The 20,622-nt window shown below is 43.4% G+C and overlaps 1 long non-coding RNA gene across 1 annotated transcript; it reads left to right on the forward strand.

The window, feature by feature from the left end:
* Positions 1–17,824: 17,824 nt before the first annotated feature.
* On the forward strand, positions 17,825–19,995 carry LOC141587492 (uncharacterized). The gene is made up of 3 exons (XR_012519775.1): positions 17,825–18,037; positions 18,136–18,245; positions 19,774–19,995. It is a non-coding gene; the product is annotated as an uncharacterized LOC141587492 (long non-coding RNA).
* The last annotated feature ends 627 nt before the right edge of the window (positions 19,996–20,622 follow it).

Genomic DNA, 20,622 nt, shown 5'->3' on the forward strand with positions numbered 1-20,622 from the left:
GTAGGCCTCTTTCACTCGTCATCCTCCTCATCTTGGGGGTAACCATATTGGTGAGAACTCCCGGCTTGGTCATACCCTCTTGCTTGGCCCCAGTACCCTCCTTGGTCAAACTCTCCTTGATCATGCCCTCCTCCTTGGCCCGAATACCCTCCACCACCGAGATTCCAAGCTTGGACCTCTTGATTAGGGAACAAATGTTATGGTTGGGCCCAAGAGGGCTTAGGACCATTGGGGTCAATATACCCTTGTTGAGCCATGTTATAGTATTGGGGATAAAGGGCCAAGTAGTTGTCGACCCTCCCTTCATGTACCTCGAGATCCACTCTATTAATGAGTTTCATCAAGTCATTAATGCCCGGGGTATTGGGGATTTCCGGTTGAAATTGGGTATAAGGAGTAGGGTATGGTGGGATAGGCACATAGGAAGGTGGGCGAGTAGGCCTTGGCGGTACCCCACGAGATACTTGTTGTTGGCGGGGCGGCTCTTCCCTTTGAGGGGGATTGTCAAGGATTTGGATATCAAGGAGGTAACTTGGTGGAGGCGAATATGGGCTCAATCTTGGGTCGGTGCCCGGTATCTTCCAACCCTCAAGGATGATTGAGGTGCATCCTTTTGTGTACCATTCTACACTCCCTTATTGAGTGTAGTTACACCACCGGTGATGGGTGAAGACGGTGTGCTCATCAATCAAATTCCTCTCCTCAAGAGGAGTATAGATCCCACGGGCGTTGAACCCGGGGCAAAGGTAGTTGGCCAAAATAGTAATTAGACCTCCCATTACGAAGGTCTTGAGTTGGGTGGTCCCTTGAGCAAAATCATGAAACCTAGTAAGTATCTCAAGGGGTGTGTTGAAGTTATAGTGCCTCGTCCCCCGAACATTCAAATAGGACTCAAGAAAAGTTAAATCAATGAGAGTACACCTATCTTGTTCGTACCTCCCATTGATGGTACCTGCCACAAAGCGCTCGGTGATCCTAATCACCGGATGTTGGATGACGAAGGTATAGCATTGCTTTAAACCGGTAAAATTCCTCCCGGAAATAGCCCTCCAAAGTAGGTCCACATCAAAATCACCAGGTTTGTCGGTATAGTTGGTGGGCACTTCAAGACCGAAAATGTGGGCAAATTGATCTAGTGTAAGACTATGGTCTAGGTTGCACAACCTAAACTCCATGCCCACATTGGTTCGAGTATTCGTTACAATGCGAAGGCTACTCAAAAACTCTAGGGTGAGACTAAGGTACGTCTCCTCATGGGCATGGAAAAGTTTTCCAATCCCTAAGCCATCAAAGAACATCTCGGTGTGGTACCTTATTCCAAGGACTTCCAACACCCTAGTATCTATGAATTGAGTGGGTTCATAGTTCTTACCTAGCAATTTGACAAAGTTCTTGCGGTGGGCATCGGATTCGAAAAGCACCTCTTGGAAGTACTCAAGTTGTTCAATTCCTCCTCTCATGATGGGAGGGAAGTTCCTTGGTGGCACTACCACTCGCGGAGTTGAGGAGGATGATCCCTTGCGTTTCCTTCCGGTGGATTCAACCAACTTCTTAGCCTTGCCCTTGAGGTTCATCATCTTGAAGTTGAGGAAATGGGGGTTTTGTTTGCTTTTGATGTGAGGGGAGTGTTTTTGAGGGTGGAGATGAGTGTTTTAGGGTTAGATAAGGTGAATAAATGAGGGAGAAATGGAGTGATTTTATAGAAGAAGAGGGGAATCCGAGCGGATAAGGGTGGGACCCGGCCGGATTGTTCGAGAAAAAGACCCCAATCCGAGCGTCTTTCATGCGGGACGGGCGTCTTGTGCCAGTAGAAGACGAGCGTCTTCCTTCAAATCCGCGCGGATTTTGGGATAGGACCTCAGCTATTTTGGGAGCAGAAAGAAGACGAGCGTCTTCTGTGTTGGGACGGGCGTCTTTTCAAAAATCCGCTCGGATTTCCTGGCTGTTTCAAAATTTTGTTTCAGATGTCATTTAGGATGGGCGTCCCGTGGAGAATACGAGCGTCTTCTTTGAGGACGGGCGTCTCGTGCTGAATCCGCTTGGATTCTGAGACAGTGCCAACCAATTATGTGACGAGGGCCCTGGACGGGCGTCCAGGCCTCGGGACGGCCGTCTTTGGCTTCTTTTCTTCTTTTTCTTTCTTTTCCTTGCACAATCATACCCTTTTATCGATTTGTTATTCCTCCTTATCTTTTTCTGAAATTTGCTCAATAAAAATGTAAGAAGACTCTCTCTCTCACTACTCTCATGCAAGAAATCAAATACAAATGCAAGAATTTACAATATTATACAAAGTAAGGAATCCAAGAAATATCTTACAAATGGTGGTTTGAGATAGGACTCCACCAAACTAATTCAAATTGTAAGAATTTTTGTCCATAGAGCTCAAGGCTCTTAATAAGAGATCAAAAGCTTGTGAACTAGCTCTAAATAAACACAAGTATGGGTTGCTCCATTTGAATATGAAATTTGGCCAAGGAAGCTTGTAAAATGTTCTTTCTTTTGCTTTGTCCTCGGCATTAGAGCTTTCCCAATGCTTCCAATAAACAAGCCCATGATTCTTGTCAACACTAGGCATGAAGTATGGTTCATTTTCAATCGTAGACTTCCACTCACCAACCTCTTCTTCAATTTCGGTGATGATGATAGCATTTTGATTTTTCAATCCTTCCAAGGTGGAAAGAGAATTTTCATGGCATTGATGATCGAGTTCCTTAGAAGTTGGCATTGTGGATGCCAAATTTCCACAAGTAGCTTCACGAGCAAGTTTCTCTTTGAGCTTTTTCACCAAGTAGCTTTTGTAGGATGCCTTGGCCTTTTGAAGAAGATCTACCATATCCTCTTCAACGATCATTGGCTCCATGATAGGTGTCAAGTAGTCTTCATGAGGAATAGGGGAAAGACGTTCTTATTCATGATAGGGTATCTCAAATGTCTCAAGGATAGGCTCCTCAAGCAAGGTGATATTACAAGCCCATCCGTTAGGCTCATCATCATTGTTGCTATCTTCATATGAATCATAAATGGGGGCTTCATTTTTCTTCATTATTTCTTCCTCCAACATCTCCATGTTCACATCAAACGACACACCCTCGTACTCACAAAGGTTAAGAGTATTTGGCTTACTCAACCTCAAATCTTCCTCATCAAACACAACACTTTCATACTCACAAGAGCTCAAGGAAATTGGCTCTTCCCATTCTTCATTTTTCATGTCAAAAGTTACTACTTCAAATTCACATTCATAATCAATGTCCAAAGAACGGTGAGGAGTAGTTAGTTGGGTTTCTTTTATTTGGGCAATTTGAATTTCCAACTCTTCACCTTTGGTGACAATGCATTGAAGAACATTGTCCCTCTCTTGGCTCTCCTATAGCATTTGTTTGAAGAAGTTTTGTTGATCTCCCATCATTTGGAGAATAATATTTTGAATGGGTTCATCTTCTTGTTGTGGGTAGGTGTGAAAGTGGTCGTATTGTAGCAATTGAAAGTCATTATGAAGTGGGTATTGAGTGGGTGGTTGTTGTGGATATTACATGAGGTGATGTTGGTGGGAGAAATTGGGGTAGTGGTTAGGATTTTCCTTGTACAAATAGTAAGGTAGGTTTGTGTTGACTTGCTACTCAAACTCCCCATACCCATAGTCATACTCAAAAGATCCAACATATACTCCATATGTCAAGTTTTGAGCCATCATAGCTAAGACAAGGAAGCAACTACAAGCATGAAAACTACACAAAAACGGTAAGAACATTCCTTGAGGAACAAGTTCCTCAAGGTGAGAGCAAAATCAAAATAGACAAACAATTAAGAACTTAATCACATAGCACCGTCCCCCGCAACGACGCCATTTTTGACGTGAGCGTGTTGTTGTACACCCAATCAAAACACATTTATAATACTCAACAAACAACTAGTTAGTGGTAAGTCGAGGTCGATCCATGGGACGGTGTGCTTTGGGTTCTAAGTCTAACTATCTCAATTTATGCTAGTGTCACAATTTGGTTGGGTTTGTAGTTGTGTCCTAGACTAGTGCAAGCAATAAAGTAAAACAAGTAATAAAAGGAAGGATGTAAACAAATGATTAAAAGTGCTAGGATATCAAGGGGTCATAGGGGATTCATGGTGTTGATCATACAAAAATGTTTACAAAGTTGCAAGAAATTAATGTTGTAAAGGAACCGAGTTGGTTTATGTCTTACGGTTCATAGGAAGAGTTGGGTCCCGGAGCCGAATCGATTAGATTGTACAACACCTACAAGTCGACTTACTTTCCTCCTATTCAACTTCTATGCATGGTCTAACAAGACTCGAGTTGGTTTATATCTTACAAGTCAAGTTGAGTAGATAAGAGATGGTTGTAAATGCAAGGATTCATAGGCTTAGCATTTGATCAAACATAACATGTGCATAAAGTTGACATCACAACAAGCAAGCAATTTAATCATGTGAACATATTAGATTAAGCATGAATCAATCCCATGTTGGTTTCCCCTAATTACCCACTAATCCTAGCTAAGTAACTACTCACTCATTATCAAGTTTAACATGCTAATAAGGTTGTCAATCATCTTAACAAGTATAAACATGATAATAGAATGAAGGAATGAACAATAAAGATTAAAGAGTAAGGGAATTATACCAAACTTGGGATGATCCAAATAATAAAGCAAAGAATAATAGAAGAAACTTGATTGATTGATGAAGGGTTGTCAATCCTTCAATAATAACCCAATAATCTTCAACTACCCAAAAGTAACAAACTTGAACAATAATTAAGGAGAGATTAATGTGAGATTTGTGGAAAGATTAAAGAGTAGTCTATTCTAATCTACTCCTAATCTAATCTAAGAAGGATTTCTAATGTGGAGGCTTAGCCTAATCTAAAACTCCATAAAAATCTCTCTCTTATGATTATTTACAAGTGGGGTATATATAGTAGAGCTTCATTATGTTAACTATGGCTAAATTAGTAATTACATTTTTGAGTTTTAAGCAGGGAAACTGTGGACATGGCCCACCTGCGTATGCCCAGCCGATCTGTGGACAATGGCAGCGGTCTTTTTGAAAGCCACACTCGGCGGCGTAAAGGGTGCTTTCGACCGGATCGTTTTAGATCGGTCGGTTTCGTCTCGGTAAGGGTCTCGAAGCGATTAGAGATGTTCGGAGTCGCCACCAAGCATTTTTGGGATGCCTGGAACCCGTTCGAATTCCACTTTATACCTCGGTCAAATCGTAGCACAAAGCAGCGCTTGACATAGGTACTAAAGATAAGGAAATCGTCCCTCTTTAGCATCCTATCTCTAGAATGACTCTCGTACGCCCTGGATAAGGTCGTCCACTATCCAAAGTTTCTGAGTAAGAGGTGAAGGTACCTATTGGGAAGCCCTTTAATCAGACACCCAATCCCGCTCGCGTTTAGCGGCCTCTACTGATCGATCTTGGTTGGTTGAATGCAAAAGTTGATAAAACGGTTTAAATGCATGAATGCGCATCCAATGTTTTAAACCTAACATGTGAGAGCTTTCTAAGTCGGTTGATTTAATCCAAGTATCAAGTATAAGATGTCGAGTTGGATTAATGGTTAATTTGCATGCAAGACGGAAATTAAACATCCATTTACCGTATTAGGTTTAGGGTGCATAACATGATCCATTTGTCTTAGTAAGGCATTTGGCAAATATGGTTTTGAATAATCGAATAGTCATCTGATCCATCCTATATCCGGGTTAACCGGAGTCGGGATCGTCCTAGACTAATGCTGGAAGGGGACAGGCCCTGCACCAGACGGCTATAAGAGGCGCGAGTCAGCCGGCGGTGTAAGGGGCCTCCCTCCGGTTTTGAAAATGAGAAAGAAAAGGCCTGCTTGAGGTGCGGGTTAGCCAACGACTGTATGTCGTGTTCTGACTGTTTAGAAAACGTTATGAAACGTAGTGAAAATGGGTATTTGGACCCGGTTTGATTTTGAAAGGGTCGTTTAGACCATATTTGTTGATTTGAAGAACTAGACTCGAATAATCATCATTGTTTCATAATATTCGATGTCGGGTTCGGTTTGACAAGCTTGACATGAATAGTTTTGAAAATGATTATGGACTAATTGTTTAAGTCCATTTTGAATGTAATTAGTCGGTACTCATCATCGTACCCGGCTTAAAATCCGGCATGGTATATATCACCAAGGATGATTTCGTGTTGGTGACTAATATGTTCGTTTGAAAATGTAAAGAAATGAAATAAAAGGCTTTAAAATACCTCTTAAATGTCATTAACCAAATATTATCACCGAAACACGGATTTAACCGTCATGGTATGAAGAACCAAGGGTGAAAAATGCTTTATGGTTAAAACATGTGAAATGAAACAAAAAGGTTTCGAAAATACTTGAAATGGTAAAAACCGATTACAAATATGAAAATGGATGAAGGGAAATGACAAGAACAAACACGGTTGATCTCTGGTCTGAGCACCCCATTTAGGTGCGAGCCTGTTGGCGACCTAAGGGGCTTCGCCTCGGACAAAAAATCGATTTTGGCTCGTTTATTCCATGTTTTGGTTCATGTTATGCATGTTTTAGCATGTTAAAGTCATGAAACGAATGAAAACATAATAAAAGAGGATTTTTACACCCTCATACTTACATGTTTGGTTATGGCGAGTGACCGACGTAAGTGTAACAACTTGTTTGATCGGAAAAAACTCGGTTTAAAACCGTTTTGGTAACTAAAAGAGTGTTTTTAAAAGTTTAGTGATGGTGTAGTGGTCAAAGTGGTCGGACAAGTGGTTTAATGCACGATGACGGTACAAAAAAATGTGTAAGGCTCGTATTTACGATCGGTAGGTCGCAAATACGCGTCGGATTGTGACTTAAGAAGTCGAGTCGAGAATTTTAAGGGAGAAAAGAGGGGGCGGACACTCGCGTAAGTCTCAAATGCGTGGCATTTGAGGGGTATTTATAGGAGAATGAGTGGTTGTGTGGGTTTTGAGCGACGTGGCCACCTGGGCTGCTCAAAGAGGCGCGAGCCACGTCGCGGCACTTCGAGTTGTGTTGTCACTATCACAACAAACGCAATCATGATTTGTTCTATCCTAGGTTTTGTAGTCACATGTTTGGTACTTGACCAACATGAATCCGGGAAAACTTAGTATAGAAGGTTTTAGATATTTTGGTTTTTGTGTTTGACTCGGTTTGACTCGTTGTTGGAGTCGGGATTTTGATATTTCGAGTCGGTTTTTGGTCCGGTGTCGGTTTTGACTCTAGTTAGTGTCATTGCGACCCCGTCGTCGTGCATTAAATACTCCAGGTATTTTTGAAATGTTTTCAAATGTTTTTTTTTCGATCAAACGCTGCGATCCCAAAACATGTTGTAGTCCGATAATCATCGGGTGTTTGTTGGAGTCTCAGCAGATACCGGGTATCTACAGAGCCCCCACTTTGACTGAGGCTTGGATAGGGCGAAAGCCAAAGTAGAGCCCCCACGTCAATCGAAGATTACATCCTGAAGACCCAAGCGACGTCGAGGCGGCTCGAAAGGATTCTGGCCAAGGACCTGCCGTCGGGAAGGGCGACGCCAAGGCGACTCGAGGGCACGAGTCAAGGACCTGTCGTCAGGAACAGTTTAGAGTCTGTCGACTGTCCGTGCTGGTCATTTAAAGTCCGTTAGACTACGTGCAAAGGCTGGCCAGCCATAAGAAGGAGTCATACCTGAGGCATCTTCGGATATGTCTTTGCATGGTTGCGGATAAATGCTCGCCAACTGTGGTGTGTACGTGAGGAGGGCTTGCCAGCCGCGGTGCGTTGTAAGGCTTGCCAGCCGCGGCAAGGAAATGTACCCGAGGAATCTTCGGGATCTGTCCTTGAAAGGGTTGCGGACAAATGCTCGCCAGCTGTGGTGCGTATGTGAGGAGGGCTCGCCAGCCGCGGTGCGTTGTAAGGCTCGCCAGCCGCGGCAAGGAAATGTACCTGAGGCATCTTCGGGATGTATCCTTGAAAGGGTTGCGGACAAATGCTCGCCAGCTGTGGTGCGTATGTGAGGAGGGCTCGCCAGCCGCGGTGCGTTGTAAGGCTCGCCAGTCGCGGCAAGGAAATGTACCCGAGGCATCTTCGGGATGTATCCTTGAAAGGGTTGCGGACAAATGCTCGCCAGCTGTGGTAAAGGTCGGTTAATGGACCATGGGAATAGCCGCGTCGAGTGGGCTTGCTTTGAAAGTAGCGAACTCATGATGTCGCTGTGGAATCACTGTTTTTGGAATGAGCAGGTTCCGCGAGGAAGCCCCCTGCTGGCATTTGAAGGAATAGTGAATTTGAAATTTTCACCATTCGGTTCGAATCTGTAGTGGCGGTTTTGATCGCCGTTTGTCTTAATTTTGAAAGGAAATAGCAAATTTTAAATCTACTATTACATTTGAAGTGACGGTTTATGTGCCGCCGTTGACATTTGATGGAAATAGTGAATTTGGAACCTTCACTATTGATTGAAGTGACGGTTTATCTGCCGCCGTTGACATTTAAAAGAAATAGTGAATTTGGAATCTTCACTATTGATTGAAGTGACGGTTTATTTGCCGCCGTTGACATTTGCAAGAAATAGTGAATTTGGAATTTTCAGTATTGATTGAAGTGACGGTTTATTTGCCGCCGTTGATATTTGATGGAAATAGTGAATTTGGAATTTTCACTATTATTTTGGAAAATTTGAAGGAAAATGGTGAATTTTGATTTCGCCATTATTTTGAAATTGGCGGTTTTGATCGCCGTTTGCTTGAAAATAGCGAGTTTTAAATTTTCAATATTTGTTTTGTTTGTTTTCGAGGAAATGACGACATTCAATATCGTCAACGAAAATTTGGAATTTGTTATGGGAAATTGGGCCAAAGCCCAAATTTCGCTGAAAAAGAAAGGGGAGGCCTGGTTTAGGTGCAAGCCACCTGGCGATACAAGCCGGCTTCCCTATTTTTTGTTAAAAAGACGCGAGGTGGAGTTGCGGATGAACATTCATCTTCAACCTCGAAATTTCGCCCAAAATCGCCATTGATGGACCTTCAAGCTTGCTTTCATCCGTGCCATTGTCAACAAATGTCATCTCAAGGTAAGTATTTCCTCTTGAATCCTTTCAAATTTGTTGATTGTTAGCTAGATTGAATTAGGGCGGATTTTGCCCTAAAAATCGAATTGGGCGTTTTTGATTGAGCCAATTTCGAGTGAAATTGATGTTTGCATTAGGTTAGAAACCTGTTTAGGAGTATAGGGGTGCTTTTAGTTTGCATTTTGGTCCCCGTTCCCGCTCCCTATGCTCGAAAAACGTGAATGAGGCGAGAAACCGTCTCATTTCATAATGCCAAGTTTATTTGCTTGGGTAGTGGGTCCCACTAGGTTGCATTGTAGTTGGGAAAACCCGCGTTTGCCATTTAAGGACCTTCATTGGATGTTTGTGGGCAAATTTGAATTTTTGCCTTTGCGACGGTCTTACGTCTGACGAAATAAGCGCTTGTTTAGGCTGGAATTGAGTCAGTTTGCCTTGACATGGACCTTGTTGGTATTTTAGGTCGCCTTGGGGCGTGATAAAATCACGTTTGCCCCTTTGCGGTCGTTTTTGAATTTTTGACCGGTTTGGGGCTCAAATTAGCGTATGAATTGCCTTTTTGAACCGTAGAAAATCCCATTGTGTTGGGAATGTATTTTGGGTTGTTGGTAGACCTTGTATGGGTCTTGAAATGCCGTTTTTGTGGTTTTGACTCGTCTTTTGCTTGAAAAGAGGGGCGAGTCGTTTTTGTGTTGTTTGTTCTTTGTGAATGGTTTGGGGCGGAATTGCCCCTTGTTTTTTTGTATTGCAGGTTGTTTTTGTTGTTTTTGGATTCGTCCATTTCATGTCGTCGTAATGCCGAAATTTCGGCTGACGTTTTTTGTTGTTTTTTGATTGCAGGATATCATTTGGGACCGATGGGGTCCGTTGTTGAGGCTTTGGAGGAGGAAGTCGATCCCGGAGGGGAAGAGTCGACTGTTTTTTGTTACAGGCTTGGTTGTGTTTCTTCCTGGCGGCCTTTGTCCGGCCAACGATCGGGTATCGATCGTTGGTCGTTGTCTGTAGAGGTTCGGATAGGCGGCCAATATGGCTGGTTTGTCCTTTTCATCGTGGCTCATGGACAGGATGACTGATGATTGGGGGTCAGTACGAGTGTGTTATCCCCTGTTGTTGACTTTGATCGCAGTTGAGTTCAGCCGAGTGGGGTCCAACATCGGGGTAGCATGCTAAGCTACGGTCCCTGGTTGTCGTATCGTCCGAAATCTGCAAGACATTGTCTTCTTTTTTGTCGTGGAGCAGGAGTGAGGGGTTATCGTCGTGGTAACCTCCTCTGCTTTCATTGTTGCTCATGTGTTTCTTGTTGCTCCCTTTCTTTTGTGATCAGAAGGGTAGGGAGTGCTTAGTTCGGTAGGTGGTAGGTAGCCCCCAGTTCGTTGTCTTAGGCCAGTGTCTGTATGATAGACGTTTGTTTTAGGCCAGTGTCTGTATGATAGACGTTTGTTTTAGGCCAGTGTCTGTATGATTGACGTTTGTTTTAGGCCGATGTCCGTATGATGAAGCGTTTGTTTTAGGCCGATGTCGTATGATAGACGTTTGTTTTAGGCCAGTGTCTGTATGATAGACGTTTGTTGATGTATTTTGCGTAAGGCGGTTTGTATATATGTGTTTTTGGATTGTGGTTTGTTTTGTGATTTTTGGCTTTTTTTGTGTTGTGTTTCGGAGGAGCGTTGTTGGCTGTCGAATCTCCTTTTGCTTTGCACCAGTTCCTGCGTCGTTAGTGTAGAAAAATGGCAACAGATAGCATATACGCATAAACGTAAATACGTAGAAGCATTTGATTGAAAACACGTAAAAGATTTTTGCGAGTGCATTTGGCTTTTGAGGTCAAGACTCGAATTTGTGAGTGCTTGAATTTTTTAGGAAAATTGATGTCGCGTTATCAATTTTCGATTTTGATTTTTGATTTGCGAAAAACCGAAAAAAATTTCGGAATTTCGACTGACATGGAAACGATCCGTCGCGGATCAGGGCGACTAGCCCTTCCCCCCTTTAAAAAAGAAAGAAAGACCCGTATGTTTAAAGCTGCGCTATGGAAACCGTGTCGGATTTCGTAAAACGCGAAAACAAGGAAATGTGAGTGTGAAGAAACACAAAATTTCCCGGATCATCCCGAAGAGGCGCGAGGTTCCTGGCGGGAGGTTTGAGGTGTCAGGAGAAAACACATGTTGAAAGAGACAAGTCAACAGCGGGAATCCTGGAGGAGCCTCAAAGAGGCGCGAGCGTCTTCGCGATGGAAGCCGGCTCTCCTCTTTTTCTGAAAAATGTGCTTATCATTTTGTATAAATAGGGACGTTTGCGCTTCATTGTTTCATCATCCGAAACACAAAAACATCTCTACAAAACCTCCTCTTTTTCCACAAAAATATTTCATGGATGCTTTGGAGAACCAATTGCGACAATGGTGCCGGGATTTGTCGCCTCCCGAGAAGTATCAACTCGATTGCATGGGAGTTGGTCAATTGTTGGTGCTTCGTTAAGTCAAGGTGCAACCTTCGTTTCTTGAAGCATGTTCTAGGTTTTGGGATTCGAAACATCACGTTTTCGTTTTCCCAAAAGGTGAGCTTTGTCCTCTTGCCGAAGAAGTTGGAGCCATTGGTGGGTGGCCGGGTTGTGCTCCGGTGCTTCCTCCGACTCGGTTGTGCTACAAGGAGAAATTCCGTCCCATGTTGGGCTTATCAACAAGCCAAATCAACTTCCTCCTTGCTCCACATGGTGTGGATGTGTTGGCTCTTATTAACATCTTCTCGAATCGGTTAGATGCTAATGTCTCGGAGGTGGCTAGGAGAAGGGCTCTTGCATTTTGCCTTGTCCATGTGTACCTCTTTGTTGATGTCTTGAAGAAGGAGGGGCCGAGATGCCATGGTAGCATGACCCTTATCCATGTGATTGAGCAAATGGAGCATGGTAGAGATCCATCATGGTTGGTGCTTGGAGAGATTATCCAAGCTTTGGACAAGGAAGGCTCTTGTGGAGAAGCTCCCTCTTTTGGATTGCCAAGGATCCTCCAAGTGTGGCTATTAGAGAGGCTAAGGTATGTAGAGCCTCCGGTTAATCCTTCTTCTTACTCCTTCCGTCACCTTACTATGAGGAAGAAGTTGTATCCGGATAGTTTTGCTTCCACCGAGGCCTATTGGGCCGCAAGGTTGGCAGAGGAGGGTGGTCCTCATATCCGTTGGGTGGTGCCGTGGTGGCACTTGAGATCCTTCACGGGGTTGCCCGCTTCGGGTGCTAGTCCTCGTTCTTTGATGGTGGTGGGTTTGAAGGTTGTTTCCTTCATTTATCCCGAAAGGCTCATGAGGCAAATGGGGCGTCAACAAAAGGTGCCCGCTCAAGACACTCTTGTCCAAGAGAATGTTTTCCGGAACTCCGAGCTCGTGGAGTTCTTTGAAAGGTGGTGGGCCACTCGGCCTCTTTGGGAGGTACCAAACCCCGTTGCCACGACATGGGTGACTCCCGCTTATGTCAAGTGGTCACGTGCTCCGTCCTTGGAAGAGAGATCCAAATTCCGTAAGGACGAGGTCGTTGATTTGAAGTACCGAGAGGTTGGCAAGGCCAACCGTGCCTTCTTTGAAGAGTATGTTGATGGAGCTACTCCCGAAGTGATGAGACCACCGAAGAAGAGGAGTTCCGGCCCCAAGAATATGGTGGGTCGTGTATTGGCTCATCTTGGGTCGAACATGGGGTCTTGTGCTAGACCGGAGGCCGTCGCCATCTTAGATCCGTTTAGGATCCGTTCCGAGGAAGAAGTCCATGCTAGGCGGGCCAACAAGAAGAACAAGGGGAAGATGTACCCCGAAGGAAAAGGCAAGGGTATAATGGAAGAGTGAAGACCTCCATTACCCACTTTATTATTATGTTGTATTATTGTTGTGAGTTTTTATTATGTTGTACTAGCTAGTTGTTGTGTGTTTTGTGCTAGTTTTACTATGTGAGGTTTGTTAGTGGACACCTTAGCTTTAACAAGTTGTAGACTCGTCGTGCTTTATTTGTTGTTGAAATTGTAATCCCTCCCATTATAAATTAAATAAGAGGATTACTCGTGTCGAAAATTGTGAACGCTTGTTTCTTCCATCCATTTGGTAAAGGCAATCCGATTTGAATCGTCCTAAACATTTGCACTTGGGAAAGTGGTATTTTGTGGGAAGGGAGAAAGGCTCATTTTTTGTATTTTTGTGGGGAAAGGGAATGGTTTTCCCTATCTTCTTTTTTGATGGGGATGTTTTTTTTTTGATAGTGGGAATGGTTGTATCCTTCTTGTGTAAGAAAGGACTGCCTACGTATCCACCTGAAGAGGTGAAATCAAACCATGATCGTAGTTCAAAATGTTTTGGGAATTTGAATTGAGTTTTGTGGTTGTATCCCTCAAGCATAAGAGGGACTGCCTACGTATTCACCTGAAGAGGTGAAATCAAACCATGCTCGTAGTTTAGGGGTTTGTTTTTGTAGTGCAAATGGACGTTGCCTTTGACGGATCAAAGGACATTCAAAACGGGCAAGGTGCCGCAGCTTAGACTCGATAAAACATGCAATTTCAAATCAGAACATATTGAGGAACTTGACTTGAAAAGGGTTGAGGTTGGTGCTAGTTGCAAAACTAGGCTAGGTTGTTGGTTGACAGGGTTCAAGGGTAGTATTTCTTGAGCTGGTCTAGGTTGGTCGGGTTTGTAAAGTCCTCCCCATCTAGGTCACTCAGTCTCACTGCGCCCCCCGAAAGTATTTTCTTGACCAGGTATGGCCCGGCCCAGTTGGGTTTGAACTTTCCCCTCGGATCGACGGGTAATGGTGCTCGAACTGACTTGAGGACCAAGTCGCCCTCCCGGATGTTTCGGGGTTTGACCTTCTTGTTGAATGCCCGTTGTATACGTCGTTGGTATAGCTGGACGTTGTGCAAGGCGTTGAGTCACCGTTCGTCTAGAAGAGTGAGCTGTTCGTACCTTCGACGAGTCCATTCCGCCTCAGGAACTTGACTCTCCAATAGAATGCGTAGAGATGAGACCTCTAACTCCACCGGTTGAACCGCCTCCATACCGTATGCTAGGTAGAAGGGTGTGGCGCCTGTCAGTGTTCGGATGGAGGTTCGGTATCCCCAGAGTGCGAATGGGAGTTTGCTCGGCTAATCGCGGTAGTTGTCTTGCATTTTCTTGATAATGGTAACAAGAGTTTTGTTCACTACCTCCACCGCTCCGTTGGTTTGGGGACGGTAGGGGGATGATTGATGTCGTTTGATCTTGTATTTGTTCAGCAAAGCCCGAGTTTCCGCCCGGAAATGAGAGCCTTGATCGCTGATGATTTCATGGGGTACCCCATATCGACAGATGATGTTGTTTTGAATGAACTTGGCCACTTGTTTGGCGGTCAAGACTGCATATGACTGCGCTTCCACCCATTTGGTGAAGTAGTCGATGGCGACGAGGACGAAGCAATGCCCCTTGGTGCCTACCGGGTTGACTTTCCCGATGATGTCGATGCCCCAGGTTGAGAAAGGCCAGGGTGATGTCATGGTGTATAAAAGGGATGGTGGTATGTGTTGTATGTTGGCGAAGATTTGGCAATTGTGGCAATGTTTGACGTAGTTACGGCAATCGGCTTCCATGGTTGTCTAGTAGTAACCTAGCCGCATGATTTTCCGTGTAAGCATCATTGCACTCATGTGAGGGCCACATTCTCCGTCGTGAACCTCTCCCATGACTTTCTTGGCTTTGTGATGGTCAATGCAAAGGAGGAGAATTCCTTGGGGTGTTCTTTTGTAGAGCTGATTTTGGTTTATCATGAATTGTGATGCAAGTAAGAGGATGGCTCTTTGTCCTCTTTGATCAGAGTTGGGAGGGAATTCGTGTTTGGTTTTGTAATTGAGGATGGCTTGGTACGAAGGTTTATCATGGTTTTCCTCGTCGTCGATAATGGCACAAATGTGAGCTGGCTCGCTCCGTCTCTCGACACATAGGGGCATCGATGTCACGTCGTCAGGTATGTTAACGAGCGCGACAAGTTTTGCCAGGGCATCAGCAAATTGATTTTCCTCCCGCGGCAAGTGGAAGTAGTCGATTTGGTCGAAGAACTCGGCCTCTTGATTGATCTTTGCTCGGTAGGGAGCTAAGCTGTCAGATCGGATTTTCCATTATCCGGATACCTGATTGATGATGAGTGAGGAATCGCCATGGACCCTCAGTCTCTTGATGCCAAGTGTGATGGCTGCTTGTAGGCCGATGAGACATGCTTCATATTCAGCGGCGTTGTTGGTGACGACGAAGTCTAGATTGACCGAGATCGGAACGTGTTCTCCTTCCGGTGATATCAGCAGGATTCCTACCCCGAAGCCTCTCAGATTAGATGCACCATCAAAGTATAGGTCCCATGCGTCGGAGTCGGCACAAAGGATGTCTTCGTCAGGAAGTGACCATGTGTCGGTCGTTGGATCCTCGCTGGCGGGATTTTCTGCTAGGAAGTCGGCGACTGCTCTTCCCTTGATAACCTTGAGAGGTACAAACTTGAGATCAAATTCGGACAGCATCAGTGTCCACCTAGACAGCTTTCCGTTTAGTACGGGTTTTTCGAAGATGTATTTGACCGGGTCCATCTTGGAGTAGATGTGGACCGAGTAGCTGAGCATGTAATGCCGCAACTTCTTTGTTGACCATACTAGGGCAAGGCATGTCTTTTCCAGCTGGGTATACCTCGTCTCATACTCAATGAACTTTTTGCTGATGTAGTAAATGGCTCGCTCCTCGTTGCCAACTGTTTGTGCTAGCATTGCTCCCATGGCTGTGTCAGTAACAGTCAGGAACAGGGATAGAGGAATCCCCGGTTGAGGTGGCATGAGGACGGGAGGTTTGGATAAGATTTCATTTATCCTGTCGAATGCCTTTTGACATTCGTCGTCCCAATCGGTGTGATCGGAGGCGCGAAGCTTCTTGAATATCGGTTCACAAATCATAGTGAGCTTAGCGATGAACCGGCTGATGTACTGGACCTGACCGAGAAATTCCCGAATCTCCTTCTCATTCTTAGGCCGAGGCATTTGTTGAAGGGCTTTGATTTTGGTTGGATCAATCTCAATGCCTCTTTTGCTGACGACATGTCCCAAGAGTTTTCCGGAGGTGACCCCGAATGCACACTTCTGAGGATTTAGTCTCATGTTATATTTCCGCAGACGAGCGAAGAACTTCCGGAGGGCATTGATGTGGCCTTCCCGTTCTTTTGATTTGACGATCATGTCATCGACATATACCTCTACCTCCTTGTGCATCATATCATGTAGGAGAGTGGTAGCAGTTCTTTGATAGGTCGCGCCGGCGTTGATGAAGCCGAAAGGCATGACCGTGTAGCAATATGTACCCCACTTTGTAGTGAACGCAGTTTTGTGCATGTCTTCCTCAGCCATTTTAATCTGGTTGTACCCGGCATACCCGTCCATGAATGATAGGAGAGCATGTTCGCCGGTGTTGTCTACCAGAATGTCAACATGTGGCAAAGGGAAGTCGTCCTTTGGACTTGCCTTGTTCAGATCCCTAAAGTCGACGCAAACCCGAATTCGTCCGTCTTTCTTTGGTACCGGCACAATGTTGGCCACCCAGTCAGAGTATTCAGATACTTTGACGAACCCAGCCTTGAACTGTATGTCCACCTCTTCTTTGATTTTTAAGGCCCACTCAGACGCATCCGGCGTAGCTTCATTTCACGAGTTTAGCCCCGGTTTGATGGGTATCCTGCTCTGCAATTTCTCTGTCAATCCTGGCATATCTCTCGTAAGACCAAGTGAACACGTCCTTGTATTCGTGGAGGAGGTCAATGAACTGTTGTCTTTCCGAGGGGTCCAGGGTTGTCCCTATCCTAAGTTCTTGAGGTGTATTGTCGGTTCCTACGTTAATAGGCTCGGTTTCCTCAATGATTGGGGTTCTGGTTTCCCGTTTGTCAAGTTCTTTGGCTAAGTGAGTTGGGTAGTCACTCAAGTCAAATTCCTCATAATCATTCGTGCATTGCGATTAAATTGAGACGAGTCATAAGCAAACTTAGCGTTCATTAAGTTGACACGAGCGAAAAGCTCGGAAAGGACAGACATCTCGTGGTCGATCGGAGGCGACACAACAGAGGAAGTGGCCCCGGAATGTGCTCCAGGTTGTCACCTTTCATTGGAGTGGGGGTGACCTTAGTAGACTCACCTCCGAATCACCACGACTTTGTGATAAAACAAAGGGAAGGGGACCTTGACCGGGGACTTCGGAGTGTTAGGAGCTATAACAGACTCTGACTCCGACTCAGACTCAGACTCAGATCCTTCTTCACTTTCCTCCTTGAACATAGGGCCTTCTTCAGTTGTGATCTTGAGAATGCGGCCTTGGTGTAACGCCCCGTAATTTTGGACCGTTATTATTTTGCGAAAGTAATTTATTAATCAAGTAAAATTTAATATTAATGTATTTGAAGTAAAAATAATTCAAAGAAATATAATTTTATTATATTTTGAAGAAAAGTATTTATTTTGATAGTTTCGAAATGTTTAAAAATGGTTTAAACCGTGTAAAAATCTTTTAATTCGAAATAAGGGCATATCGGGAAAAAAAATGACAACCCTTTTGAAAATTGGGCAAACGATTTTGGAAATGGGTCGTATGAGTATTCAATTTTCTTGTAATCTCGTGTTTAAGAACTTTGGTCTTGTCGGAATTTGCATTTGACAAACGGTTTTAATTATCATCGAAACGAGCCAAAACCGACTCATAAAATCCCGTCTCAATCCCGTCCTTTCCTCTCCTTTTCCGCGGACACCTCCCTTCCTCCTTTCTTTTCTGATTTTTCTGTCCAACGTCATCTTCATTCTTCATTCTTCATTTTCCAAATCAAAACACCATTTTCATCTTAAAATCCAAGCTATTTTCACCATAACTTTCTCGTTTCTTGTCGGATTTTCGCATAATTTATATTTCCGGAATCCTCTCGTCGAGATCTATAACCTGGTATATTTTAATTTCAGTTTTCTTGAAGTTGTTTTAAGACGAATTTTAGCACAATTTCGGTTTTTATGCTTATTTTTGTGTTTTATTTGTTTATTTAGGTGAAGAATTGGAGGACGAGTTTGGGGACTCGTATATTGTCGAGGATAGTGGCTAGTTGCTTGTTAGGGTTTGGTTTTCAAGGTGCTAATTGCTCATTTTCTAGCTTAAGGTAACATATTTCGAGTTACTCGACGAATAATCGTCACATTCTTTGTTGTTTTTGTATGTTTTTGTGATTTTTATTTAAGTAGTTAATTTCACATAATAAAATGGGTTGCATGCATGTCTTTTGTTAGTTTTAGTACTCATATTAGTATAAAAATGGAATGGGAACGATTAAGTAATGCTTAAAACGAGTTAAAATGAACAAAATCGGAAAAATGGAGGTGTGGGGGTGGCGGCAGCAGGCCCGTGCAGGCCCACGGCAGGCCCACGGCTGGCCCGGGTCAGCCCGTTACTTGTTTCGCGGTTTTTCATGCAATATTTGTCGTTTTAGGTTCATTAATGTTATAGTTAGAATAAGTAACATATGGTTAAACCTTTGAAATGAATAATGTTAGTAGTAAAGATAATGAGGTTGGTAAAATTAAGCTTATATTGATAGTTATCACATGTTAGGATAGTTTATAAAATGAAATTGTAATTAATAGGCTCAAAATGAATTTTATAGTGATAATTGTAATGTTTTGTTGATTGTGACGAAAACTGAGCCTTAGTCCCTTTGACTGATTCGATGTCAGTCAATTGAGTGATTGGTCAGCCGCAATTTAACCCGTACCTGTCGCAGGACTGGGGTTGCGGGTAAAAATTCGGTTGGATGAACTTTTATATGAATTGGATAAACGGCCTTTTTCTTGTTTTAGGCCATTTATCAAGTTTTTAAGTTCACATGTATAGTTGGTTGAATTTAATAGTTTCTTATATTGTAGAAACGGCCCTAGATTCCCTGAAGCCTTTAATATTGTTAATATTGCTAGAATTGGTATTGAATACTTCTTGCAGGTTGTTGTGGTTGTCATAGATAAGTCTTTATAGTCTTTGACGAGTATATGTTCACTGCTTAATAGCCTTTGTGTGCCCGACTTGGTGGGATTATATCCAAGTTGGGGCATGACCTCGTTACTTATTTTGATAGTAAGTGGTCAGCTTAAGTACTAGCCAACCCTTTGGTGGACTCCTTAGGGTACTCACTTTGTTTTAGAAAAATTGTGGGTCTTGGGTGCGGTGGTGTGTATCCGCATGTCTAGGTCTCCATGTTTTTAGGCTAGGGTTGTGTTGTGTCTTGGCCATGTTTTATTAATATTAACCGCCGAGCCAAGATACCGGTTCGATTACCTTCCCTACCTCGTGGTATAGACTCGAGTTCTGAGTGACTATTGACGGGACTAAGAACTTATGCCTGTCTTTGATATATTGCCCTTTCTTGTATGGTGACTTTATGAATTGTAATAGGTGAGATGTAAGCCGATTACAGTTGATAAAGTTTGGATTACTACTTGATATATGTTTCACATGATAGTTTAAATTGGTCAGTTTAGTATTCATATGATAGAATACTTGGAAATTAGATTAATTATCATGTTGTTTACATGTTACACTACATGTTACATTAAATATGACGTTTCGTGGCTGGGAGGACTCGAAGTTACTCCCCACTGAATTGTGGCTTTCGTGTTTGTATAAAATGCGATTGACAGGTGCTTGATGCTTAGTTGGGGTTCACGGACGAGCTAGTGAGCAAGAGAACCTTGGACCTAGTTGGCTATTTTTGTAGAAACCTTTAAACTTTTGGTTATGTATATATTTTGAAGGGACATATGTCTCCCTCTTTTTCTTTGGGTTGTATCATTATATTTTCTTATCGTTAGCTATGGCATGTAAATTAGTTGTTAGCTCTTGCAGGTTTTGGCACTCTTAAGCTGGAGATGTTTGTGAATGGTTTAGGAAAATTTTAAGAATTACAGGTTTTGTCTAGTTGAACCAATTACAAACATATCCTGTCAGTTTTTCTATAGATTTTACGTGGTTAGTTATCGCTAAATTTAAGGGTGTCACAGTTGGTATCAGAGCTTATTTGCTCCCGACGCACGTTTGTGCACCCCACCTAAAATCACTTGACCTTTAAATAATAAACTTGAGAGATGGGTAGGATGGGTAGAGTTAGGATTTTATGTGGTAGTCTGTTTGTGATTGCTAATTGTTAGGTTTGTTGATTGTTAGTTATTAATTTTGGTGCCGTTAAAGATTGGTTATGCCAAATGAAGAATGCTTCCACTTTCTCGATATTTCTTTCCGTATTCAGTGTATCTTACCTTAATCTTCCAATTTCGTTGTTCATTCGTCTTTCAAATTCCTCTTATCTCGCCTTGGTAACTACTCTTCAATTCTTTCTCCTGATTCATCCTTGGTTCGTTTTCTCCTTATAACAAAAGTCCATGTGGACACCTTCCTTTTATTCCGCAGGATAGTCCCCTTGTTCAAGAGAACCCGGTTTTGAGAGAATGTAACTTTGGAGGGCGTGAACGAGTTGAGAAATTGATTGTTTA

This window comes from Silene latifolia, chromosome 1 (assembly GCF_048544455.1).
Source record: "Silene latifolia isolate original U9 population chromosome 1, ASM4854445v1, whole genome shotgun sequence".
Lineage (NCBI taxonomy): Eukaryota > Viridiplantae > Streptophyta > Magnoliopsida > Caryophyllales > Caryophyllaceae > Silene > Silene latifolia.